At 36.6% G+C, this 10,865-nt stretch overlaps 1 protein-coding gene across 1 annotated transcript in view; it reads right to left on the reverse strand.

The window, feature by feature from the left end:
* Positions 1–10,865, reverse strand: part of LOC131980484 (disco-interacting protein 2 homolog C) — a 282,249-nt gene that overhangs the window by 134,837 nt on the left and 136,547 nt on the right. The gene's annotated exons all lie outside the window — the stretch shown is intronic.

The following is a 10,865-nucleotide window of genomic DNA, read 5'->3' on the forward strand; positions in this document are numbered from 1 at the left end:
TGACAGAAGAATCAGAGGAATATTCTTCAGTGGCGAATCAAAAGTAAAAGAGGAAAATGGTAACGGGTAACGAGTGTGAGAGCAGAGGAGAGAGAGGAGACGTGGGTAATGCAGTTTTAAATGTGTTGAGTGGCGTGATGGAGCTCTCTGTGCAGATTAACTCTATGGAGTTTTGGGCTATTTTGTCCATTTTTTAATCCTTTTCTTGCCTGTATACACCACTTAAAACATGTTTAAATGCCATGTTGGTATATTTTTTTCAGCACAACCGCACCTATATGACCTAATAATAATTGATTTGTTATTCTGACTTACTGGATCAACTTTTTGAACCAAGAAGAAACAAAGAAAAACCAACATAAATGTGATCTTGTGATTGAGTGAGATCCTGCCATCCAACTCTGGTTTTTATTCTAGTGGGACTCTATTTTATTTGTGTCTTGTGTTTAGTGTAACAATTACAGTCATTTTGTGGATTTCTTTTTGTCATTTTGTGTCTTTTCTGGTCATTTTGTGTCTCTTTTAGTCATTTTGTGTCTTTTTTTGGTAATGTTGTGTCTTTTTGGTATTTTTGTGTCTCTTTTAGTCATTGTGTGTCTTTTTTGGTAATTTTATGTCTCTTTTAATCATTTTGTCTTTTTTTAGTCATTGTGTGTCTTTTTTTGGTCATTTTGTGTCTTTTTTAGTCCTTTAGTCCAACATAAAATGTGATTTTGAATCTTTTTGTTTACTTTCAAAACACTATCATGCTCAATAAAGAATTTTAAATGTTGCAAATGTGAACAAATGTGTCAAATACAACATATAAGAGGGTTACATCCAGTTCTATCATTTTATACTAAATATATTTGAGCTTGTCTCCAGTTTTACTTGGTATATCATCATCAAACTGAAACTGGCCTCATAGAGTTTACAGCCAGAACTTTAGAGGTAAATTTACAGTAGGGCTCCACGCTGTTTTGTTTTCTAGTCTGGATGGAGTCAACAAGTCTGGATTATTTGGAGCTTTTGGAGACTCCAGAGGGTTAACTATCAAGACCTTTCAATCAAACTGGTGATGTGACAGAGGAAGGTCCTTTTAACTGTTTTCTATAAATGTGAATGTGTTCGAGACACTCAGCCAGTTTGGCTCTAATTTTCTGGGTTAAAAATGAAGTGAGAATGAAGGAAAGATGAATAAAAGAAAGGTGTAACAGGAAGAGAAAGTCCAGAGATGGAAAGATGGAAAGAGTAGATGACGAGTGGAGAAAGGACAAAGATGTAAGAAACTTTAGAGAAATAAACCACAGTTTATAACCACTGTTTATGTCCTGTGTTATTACCATAAGAAAAAGATTAATTTGAAGAAGAAAACTGTGTACATCTCACAACTTCAATCCATTTAAAAATGAAACTGTAATAAGGGATAAACTATATGTTTCCCTCAAAACATAATCAAGAACCCAATTTAATTGAATCTAATTTTTAGGAGACCTGGCTGAGCTTGAATACAAAGAGAAATATCAGATAATCATGAGCCTTAAAAGAAGACTATATGATAAACAACACTTTAATATATATTTTTGTGTGTTTTTTGTGAGCTGCTGTACTTTACATCATGTGTCAAGAAAAAGCTTCCATTCATGTTACATGTCATTTACAGTTTGTGTTATTTCATTTTTATTTGAATGTTCTTGCTCCACGTGGTGCTTTTAGTTCTGTGTACAGTGTATAATTGTGTTCATTGTTTTATATAATGTGTATATTGTTAAAATTCAAACCAATTACATGCACAAGAGTCTTTAAAATGCCAAATATTCCTTCATAAAGAAATTAATATTAATTCAAACACATTTGAAGCTGCAGACGATGAAGTGCTGTGGATTCATTTCAGGATTTCTTTGACTGGATGGTGACTAAGTGATGAGAATAAGAATATTCAGAGGAAATCAGAGTGCAGAGCGCCACCCGGCTGGAGCAGTGAGAGACGTATGAAACAGACCTGAGTGACACTAAACCTGCGGCGGATTTGTGGAACACAGGAACAAGCTGTTTGTGCGGCTGACTTGACAAATCCTTCTTAAACACACGTACATGTGACTAACTGGCTCGGATCAGAAACCGGCTGTGGGCACGGACGTCATCGCTGACGCTGCCAGCGCTGTGTGTGTGTGTGTGTGTGTGTGTGTGTGTCTGTGTGTGTGTTAGCGTGAAGGCGAGGCACATGGCAATAATTATCATCTCTGGTAGGGGAGCTAAGTTCCCTGCAGAGAGCAACAGGAACAGTTTCAGTTTAAAAAGACACACTGAGGGAGACACAGGGGACAGACAGGGGGGGTCTGACCTTGTCTTCTATATACCAACTTAATAAAGTGGCGCGTGCGCACTAGAGGTTGACCGATACATCAGCCGGCCGATATATCGGCCGATATTTGCGTTTTTTACTTGTATCGGCATCGGCCGATAGGTGCGTGCGTTCGCCGATCAATCAGCCCATGTCACTGAGCCAACAGCAGGCAAGGCTCGGTGCAACATCTGCCATTCTCTGGTGAGCTGCTGCTGATACCAGAAAAAAGAGAAACACATCAAATATGTGGATCATCTGAGGCGCCACCACCTCCAGGCCTAGAACAACATACACATCGTTTGCTATCCAACTGTTAATATGTTTTGTTAATAAATGTTTCTTTTTTCATTAAATTGAGACTTGTGTAACATTTGTTATCATTGTCATTTTTATCATGTAAATGATATACTGTTATACAGTATTTATGTTCACTTAAGTAAATGGTTTCAATTAAACTACTGGTGACATGTCATATTTTGCATTGACTGAACATTTGCTTTGCGATAATCGGGATATACGTTGTATATCGATATTCAGCCTAAATATATCGGGATATGACTTTTGGTCCATATCGCCCAGCCCTAGCACACGCTAGGGCTGGGCGATAAGAGAGGCTGACTGACTTATGATAAGTCAGTCAGCCTCTCTGTTGATACTGAAACAGCTACATGCTCATGATCTACATCCAATCAAACAGACAGTCAGTGAGACAGTTAAGTTTTACCCAAACTAATATTATTTTCCCTCCATATAAAGTTTGTCTAAAGTTTGGATTTTGTTTCCAACATCTTTCATCGTCTGTCTGCTCGTGTTTATTTACTCGTCACACTGTTTGTTTTTTATTCATTCACTTGGTGACTACAACGTTTCTAAAAATAAAAATCAGACTCCGGTTGTAAAGAAGCAACAAGAGAATCTCTCTGATTGTTGGAGCAGAGAGAGAATGAGGAGGATGAGGATGGAGGGATGAAGATCTTTAAATAGAGACGGAGGAGGAGAAGAAGAAGGAAGAGTCGGTCAGAGAGAGAGAGAGAGAGGGGTCAGAGAGAGGTGGAGCAACACACACACACACACACACACACACACACACAGTACACATGTAACTGGAGTGATGGTTACTGAGAAAAGACAGTAAAAACACACTGTATATATAAGTTAATCTTAATATTGTATTAATATTCCTGTTATTGGGATACTATATAGTTAATTGATACTGTTGTAGCATGATGCTTTGAGAACAGTGTTTTCTTAACTTCCATGCCAAAAATTTCACATCTTTGAGATAATCCAAAGTTTTTTATCATCATTTTTTAGCCAAACTGTAGGAAAATAAACATATAAGAGAGTTTTTGATTGCAAAGATCAACAATAGTGGAGGCACATGTTTATAACTTATATATAAAGAAAAATACACATAGCCAACAGCTTCATCCTGTACAACAGTCAGAAATCATCAAGTTTAGTTCACACTGCACTCACTCCAGTTAAACTGGACAGTTAAGAATAAATTCCAGCTAATACCCATTTTTCAACATTTCCAAAATCCCCTAGAATAACTTCCCATGGAAAGTTTCTGTAAATGTACCTGAAATCCAAGTTTTTTTGCAAAAGTTTATGCAGGACATCACATGAACTCCTTCCCGAGACGCTAACTGCTACGTTTTACTTTGAATATCTCCCAAAACAGATCTGATTTCTATGTAAATGTCAACTTTATTTCTCCATTTGCATCTTGCATTAACATGTGATGTGTATCTGGAGATAGAAGAAGGTCATATGAATGCTTGTTAACACCAGCACCAGAGGATAATACACACTATCACATCTGGATGCTGCTCACTGCACCTACACTCTTATCTGTTAACCAGCTCCAGTGACGTGCTGTGCAGCAAAGATAAAGTTAAAGCAATAAATCAGAATAAAAACATGAAGACTTTAAATCAGAACCATGCACAGCTCTCCTCCACACTCCAAAAAAAGAAAAGTTGGGTGAACTCAAAATTTCAAGGCAACAAACGTTGATAAAATTTTAAATTGGACAATTAAACTAAATATTTTAAGTTTTGTTTTTGAGTTTGCTCAACTCTGTCAGCTAATGTTGCGACCACAATTTTGAGTTAGCATTGATACGCTAATGGCTACTCTTGTAGCTGTAACAAGCAGCGCCGCTAGCATCCGTTAGCATCAGTTAGCCGCTAGCATCCGTTAGCCGCTAGCTTTCGCTAATGACCGAATTTCACAACAAAGAAATAAGAGTTAGCAGAACTATTGTCCCTTGTTTTGAACCCCAACTTAAAGATATAAGTTACAACAACAACTCACCAACTTGTTTTTGAGCAGACAACTGGCTTCCTTTGTTGTGCTAACTTACATTATTGCCCTAAATGTCAATAATTTATATTTCCAAGTTTTACCAACTTAAATCACTGTTTTTGGCCAAAAAATACAAGTTGGCTTTTTTGCAGTGCAGTCACTCTGAGTAAAGTGCATTAGAGTGTGTTGAAATATGCAGCAGCAGCCTGACGACAGCTATATGACCTCACTATAAGCTCCTTATGAATTATTGACCGTCACACATACATACGCTCTGCAGCTGCACCTCAGTGACCCTCGGCCTGACGCCAGGCTCTTTGCTCTGAACCTCGACCCTGAAGTCAAACACCATTAATCCCTCCGCCCTGCACTCACACTGCTGCTGAAACCATTACAGCAGCTGGTGATGTAAGCACCATCAGATTATGTAAGAACTGCCATTTTTTACATTAGATTTCACAAGGAGATTAAATGTTTTTATGCAACATAAATTCCACTATAAGGCCGTAAGTATGTGGTCTGTTTTTCAAGGTTTTGATTCAGTTATTCTCTTCCAGATGAAGAAAATCTTAAAATTACAGCATCAAATGATGTTTTAGTTTATTTATATTTATTTACACATTTGAGAGAGTAAGAACTACAGTATACAATATGTGAAGGAAAACTGCCAGAAAGCTTCTCCAGAGGCTTGAAAAAATGGCATATTATAAGAAATTACATAATTTATGTTTCAATTAGGGCTGGGCGATATATCGATATATTTTTAAATGTGATATGGAATTAAACCATATTGCATATATCTATATAGTTCAATTTTTTTCCTTTCTTTATATATAAATGCTGCACTCACTAGGGTTTGTCATATAGTGTACTTTTGTAATGTTTGTTATTCTTTTCTCATATAAATATATTTATTTCGGAAAAAGATTGGCCTATTTAATTTCATAGGCTATTTTTTATTTAAGATTTTTTTATTTGAATGTTTCTCCTGTTGTTATACAGTCTTTTTGTTCACTTAAATAAAAAGTTTCCATAAAAATACTTGTGACATGTCATATTTGGCTTTGACTAAACATTTGCTCTCACTTTGCGATAAAAATATTGGGATACATATCGTGTATCAGATATATTCAGATATGACTTTTGGTCCATATCGCCCAGCCCTAGAATCAATCAAAAATTTTAGAGTGCTTACAACCTGAAAGTGCCCCCAGCGCAGAAAGACAGCTCCAAAAAGAAAGTATTTCACAGTTTTGTGTGGAAGAACTTGACTGACTTGAGGAGTCTGCACCTCTGGGTTTGCCACCTTTGGGTTGCTCTCTCAAATATAACAATATGTTGTTTTGGTCATGCATATCTGTTTTTCTGTATCTTCAACATCTTGGATAATGTGTACAATGAGACAATAGTGCAGTAGAAGCCTCAAATAATGATCCAAACAAACTGAGCATTTTACTCTCCAACATGCTGCAGTTTTACAAAGAAGAATATATCAAAAAATGGAGCCTTGCATCTGAAATCTTGCGTCCATTTTGTCATCTAGCAACAAGCTCTCAACAGATTACTTTATGCTCTTCAAAATAAAAGCATTCCTGTTTACACAATCCATATTAAAACTAAATTACCAACAGCAGGTTATATTTCCTCACATATTTTCTTTACTAAACAAACATAAATAACATTATTTTGTGACTTCAAATTAAACAATTCACCACATCTATGATTGATGCATGATTGTGATACATCAGTAATTCACTTGAATAAAGATACCAGCATGATGCATGTTATTTGTGTAATTATTGTGCTGCATCTGTGGTTGGCGGGTAACTTTAACTGTTGTTGAATGAGGAATGAATCCCTGTATGCAGCCTGGCGTGCTCTGCTTTTGATTTAATGCTCATAAATTTGCGTGTTAATGCTATATTTGACCTTTCCGTGTCTTATTTGTCCAGATAAACTTTGCAGAGTAAACTGTGCCCTGCTCTAGTTGAGCTCATTCAAGTCACCGACTGTGACTCAAATCCCTGCAGGAAGACTGAAATAAGATGAGTGGAAGCAGCAGATTTAGAACGAGATGATAAATAATATATATTTGCAAAATGAGCAAGTGTCCACAAACTTTTGGCCACATACACACATATGTGCTGCTCCCACTCCTGCAGCGTCAGAGCAAAACTCTGCTCTGCTAAATCATCTCCAGTCAGTTTGTACAGAAACAGCCTGGCTGAGCCTCCATGACCATATACAGTAAGACAGAGAGAGAGAGAGAGAGAGAGACAGAGAGAGAGAGAGGGGCAAGAGTTCTATCAATGGCAGAAATATGAAGAGTGAGAACAAGAAAGAAAGAGACGGTTAAGAACAAGAAAGTAGAAGCGGAAGAAAAGGTGGCATTGATAAAAAAGAAGAAGGGTTGGAAAGAGAGGAGAAAGACGGAGAGAGAGAGAGAGAGAGAGAGAGAGAGAGATGGGTGTTGCATCTATTCAGCACCTAAAAAGGAAACAGAGTTGATTTTATTGTTTCCACACTGCAACACTAGAAACAGAGACAGAGAGAGAGAGATGGAGAACTGAGAACATGAAGTCTGATGAGAGTTCAGAGACAAGAAACAGAGAGAAGAGGTGAGAAAAAGAAAGAGAAAAAAGAAGAGAGAAAGAAGGTTTCCGTCACGTGACTCGAGGCCACTGGAAGCTAAACGTTACATAAGAACACACCATTACAAGAGTCTGTCTGTCTGTCTGTCAGTCAGTCAGAGTAAAGAATGAATGAAGGAATTAAATGCAGAATAACGACAACAACAGTAGACATATAACAGAATATGTACAGGCAAATGTTCAGTAAGAGCCATAATACCACCATGAATCAGAGTCTAGTCATGTCGATTCAACATCCGGGAACTCAAACATGACATTATAAATATTATTAGGAGGAATTAAATGATAAGGAATTAAGGAGGCCAACCACAAGCAATAAAGGGTATGTGTCCATAAACTTTTGACTATATAATCTTATTATTAATAATAATAATAATAATAATAATAATAATAATAATAAACAAGTAAATGTGCTTTATTTTGAAACCTTCTGCTGAATCAACAAGATCTCCAACCTTAATGACAGAAGAGGCTCACGGTACAGAACGGAGCTTTCTAAAAATAGCTCGCACGTCATTATACATACACGTACGGTTCACTGTTGTAAAAAAAGCTGCAGTTTCTGTGAAGTTAGGCTACAAAACCACTGAGCTAGGTTTAGGGCAGAACTTCCTGGTTAGGCGTTCTAAAAGACAGTTAAAAAAGGGAGGAAATTACGTAAATGCTGAAAGTGATGTGAGCCACAGAAGTTGGTTGCATAGTGACCTAAAAAGTTGTTTATGTCTGTTTTCGGCGCAATCATTACTACTACATCATAGGGCTGGGCGATATATCGATATAAAAGATATATTGATATATTTTTAAATGTGCTACGGCATATTGCAGATATCAATATAGTTAAATTTTTTTTCTTTCTTTATATATAAATGCTGCCCTTACTAGGGTTTGTTTTTTTTAGTCTTTAGTAATGTTGGTTATTCTTTTCTCATATAAATATATTTATTTTGGAAAAAAATGGCCTATTTTATTTTATAGGGTATTATTATTTAAGATATATATATTTTTTAAATGTGCATTTTATGAAGCTTTGATTTAAAAAAAAGGTACTCCTGTTGTTATAGAGTATTTGAGTTCACAGTTTCAATAAAACTACTTGTGACATGTCATATTTGGCTTTGACTGAACATTTGCTCTCACTTTGAGATAAAAATATCGGGATATATCATATATTGATATCCAGCCTAAATATATCGGGATATGACTTTTGGTCCATATTGCCCAGCCCTACTTCGTCAGCAAGATGGCAGTGGAGGAAAGTCTAAAATGCAAGGCGTTGTTGAGTGGTGACCAGTCAAAAAACTAAAAATACTGACAATATTTACAGGAATTAAATGATAAAGAACAAGCAATAATAATAATAAAAACCCTGACAAAAAAGTATGTGTCCATTAAGTTTTGGCAATATTATGTGACAGAGACGTAAATGTACTTAATTTTGAAGCCTTCCACTGAAGTTATAAATCAGGTTTAAATTCTGCACATATTTTGTGCCAAGAAGCTGTGAAACCTTAAAATGTGAGTGCGTGGGGCAACTTGTTGTTTTTAAGCTCAGAGCAAAAAAGCTAATATATCCAAATGTTTGTTTATTGATATTGAAAACACGACTGATGGGAATTTCTGTTCTATTTTATGAGATTGAGGCTCTTAATTTTCCCAACAAGGTCTCAAATCGACTCAAATCGAATCATTTATTTTAAAAACGTATCATGCTGGTATCATAATTACCAACAGCATCCTTATTATGATGAATATCTGAGAGATTTATCTGCTGCAAAACTACTACAAGTTATTGAATCACCAAAATTACAGGAAAATTAACATAAAACATGATTTTTACTTTTTAAATCCAGATTCACAAAATAAAAAGCCTGAAAGCGATTGTTAAAAGCTACAGGGATTTTATGAAAACATTTATTCTCTGTTTCCTCTGGTTTTTCATTAAATGCTGTAATTAGCAAAATTATGGGCGATGTTTAGTGACATATTCTCTATTATAATAGTGAGAGGGAGCAGATTATAGGCACAATCTCATAAACACTCAGAGCTTTGCATCCATTAAACACACACACACACACACACACAGCAGAGCCAAGAGGAAACGCCCAAGGACTCCCCCAAGACTGAGGGGAAGGAATCACACACACACGCACACGCACACGCGCACACACACACACTGGAGGCAGCAGGTGTTTACAGAAACAACACGCTGAGTCAGGAGTGAGACTCACCTCCACACAGGTACATACACACATACACACACACACACACACACACACACACACACACACACACACACACACACACACAGACACAGGAAGCAGCTCACATGCAGGCACATCAAGCGTGTTTGTCGCCACACATTTAAACTTTGTGTTTCATGGTTTAAATTTCATCCCAGTCAGGTGAAAACAAAACACTGTTTGTGCTTTTTTTACCATCACTGAGATGGATTTTCTGCTTTCTGACAAGAAAAAAAATCTCTTAACCTCAAAAATTGCTGCTTGTCGAGCTTAAAAATGATGGTTCATCTTTAAATCCTGAGAGGAGTTAAGACATTTTTGGATTGAAGACATTTTCCCTGGACACTGAAACTATGAGAGCTTTTCGCGTCTTTGTCTTTGTGTTGTGTTCCTTTCCAGCCAGAAAAAAAACCCCCAAAAATTCCCATCTGAGCGATTGACAAAGAACACATGGCTCGAAAGGAGCAAACTACTTGTCAAGAGGTGTTAAATAACTCATTTCCCCCTCTGGTTGTCATAAAGTTTGAGAGAGGAGCATGTAACCGTTTGTCCTCGTGGCACAATTATGAATGTATGTAAGTTGGAGAGGCAGTTTAAGAGATTTACGGGCCGTCCTGAGCACGGGTGGAAAAACAGAGCTAGCTGTGCTGGCTGCAGGTCCACAGTGAGAAGGTCCAACTGGAAAGTCCCTGTCACAGTTTCAAACGATGGAGGAAATGAATTTGTCAGCTTCATTAGTGCCGTTAGTTCATTAAAGAGCAGACTGAGTTAAACCATTTCATCCATAAATAAATTAAAGTTAAATCACAAGACCAACACTGTTTAATTATCAAGTCTCTACAAACAAATGTATGTTTTCTTTCAAAAATCACCAAAAATACATAGAAAGAAACTGTCCAAACAGGCATTATCGCTGAAATTGGAACTTTCTAAACATCTTTGAATAGATCATAGGTTTTGAAAAGTTCCATTAGAAAAAGTACACAAAATGAAGTTTAAATAGTGACCTCTTGGTCCCTTACAAACATATCTGACTCTAGATCTGTAGAAGTGAGTTTTCTACACAAAGAGTCAAGCAAAAGCACCACTTTAAGTCTGGTGTTTACCACAGATTTGATCATCAGTTCCTTTGAAATAAGTTGTTATCATGAAAAGAAGCAACAAGAATGACTTAGTCGAAAATAACAGATTAGGAAGCTCCAATATTTTCTCATATCAGCACCCTTCAGTTTGCAATATGGCGTTTACAATAATCTTTGTTTTTCCTGAAGCAGATGCATATCATACTGTTGCTACGCGTATCATGAAACCCACTTCACTTCAGTTTAACATCCA

The sequence above is a fragment of the Centropristis striata genome, chromosome 11 (assembly GCF_030273125.1).
Source record: "Centropristis striata isolate RG_2023a ecotype Rhode Island chromosome 11, C.striata_1.0, whole genome shotgun sequence".
In the NCBI taxonomy this organism is placed as follows: Eukaryota; Metazoa; Chordata; class Actinopteri; order Perciformes; family Serranidae; genus Centropristis; species Centropristis striata.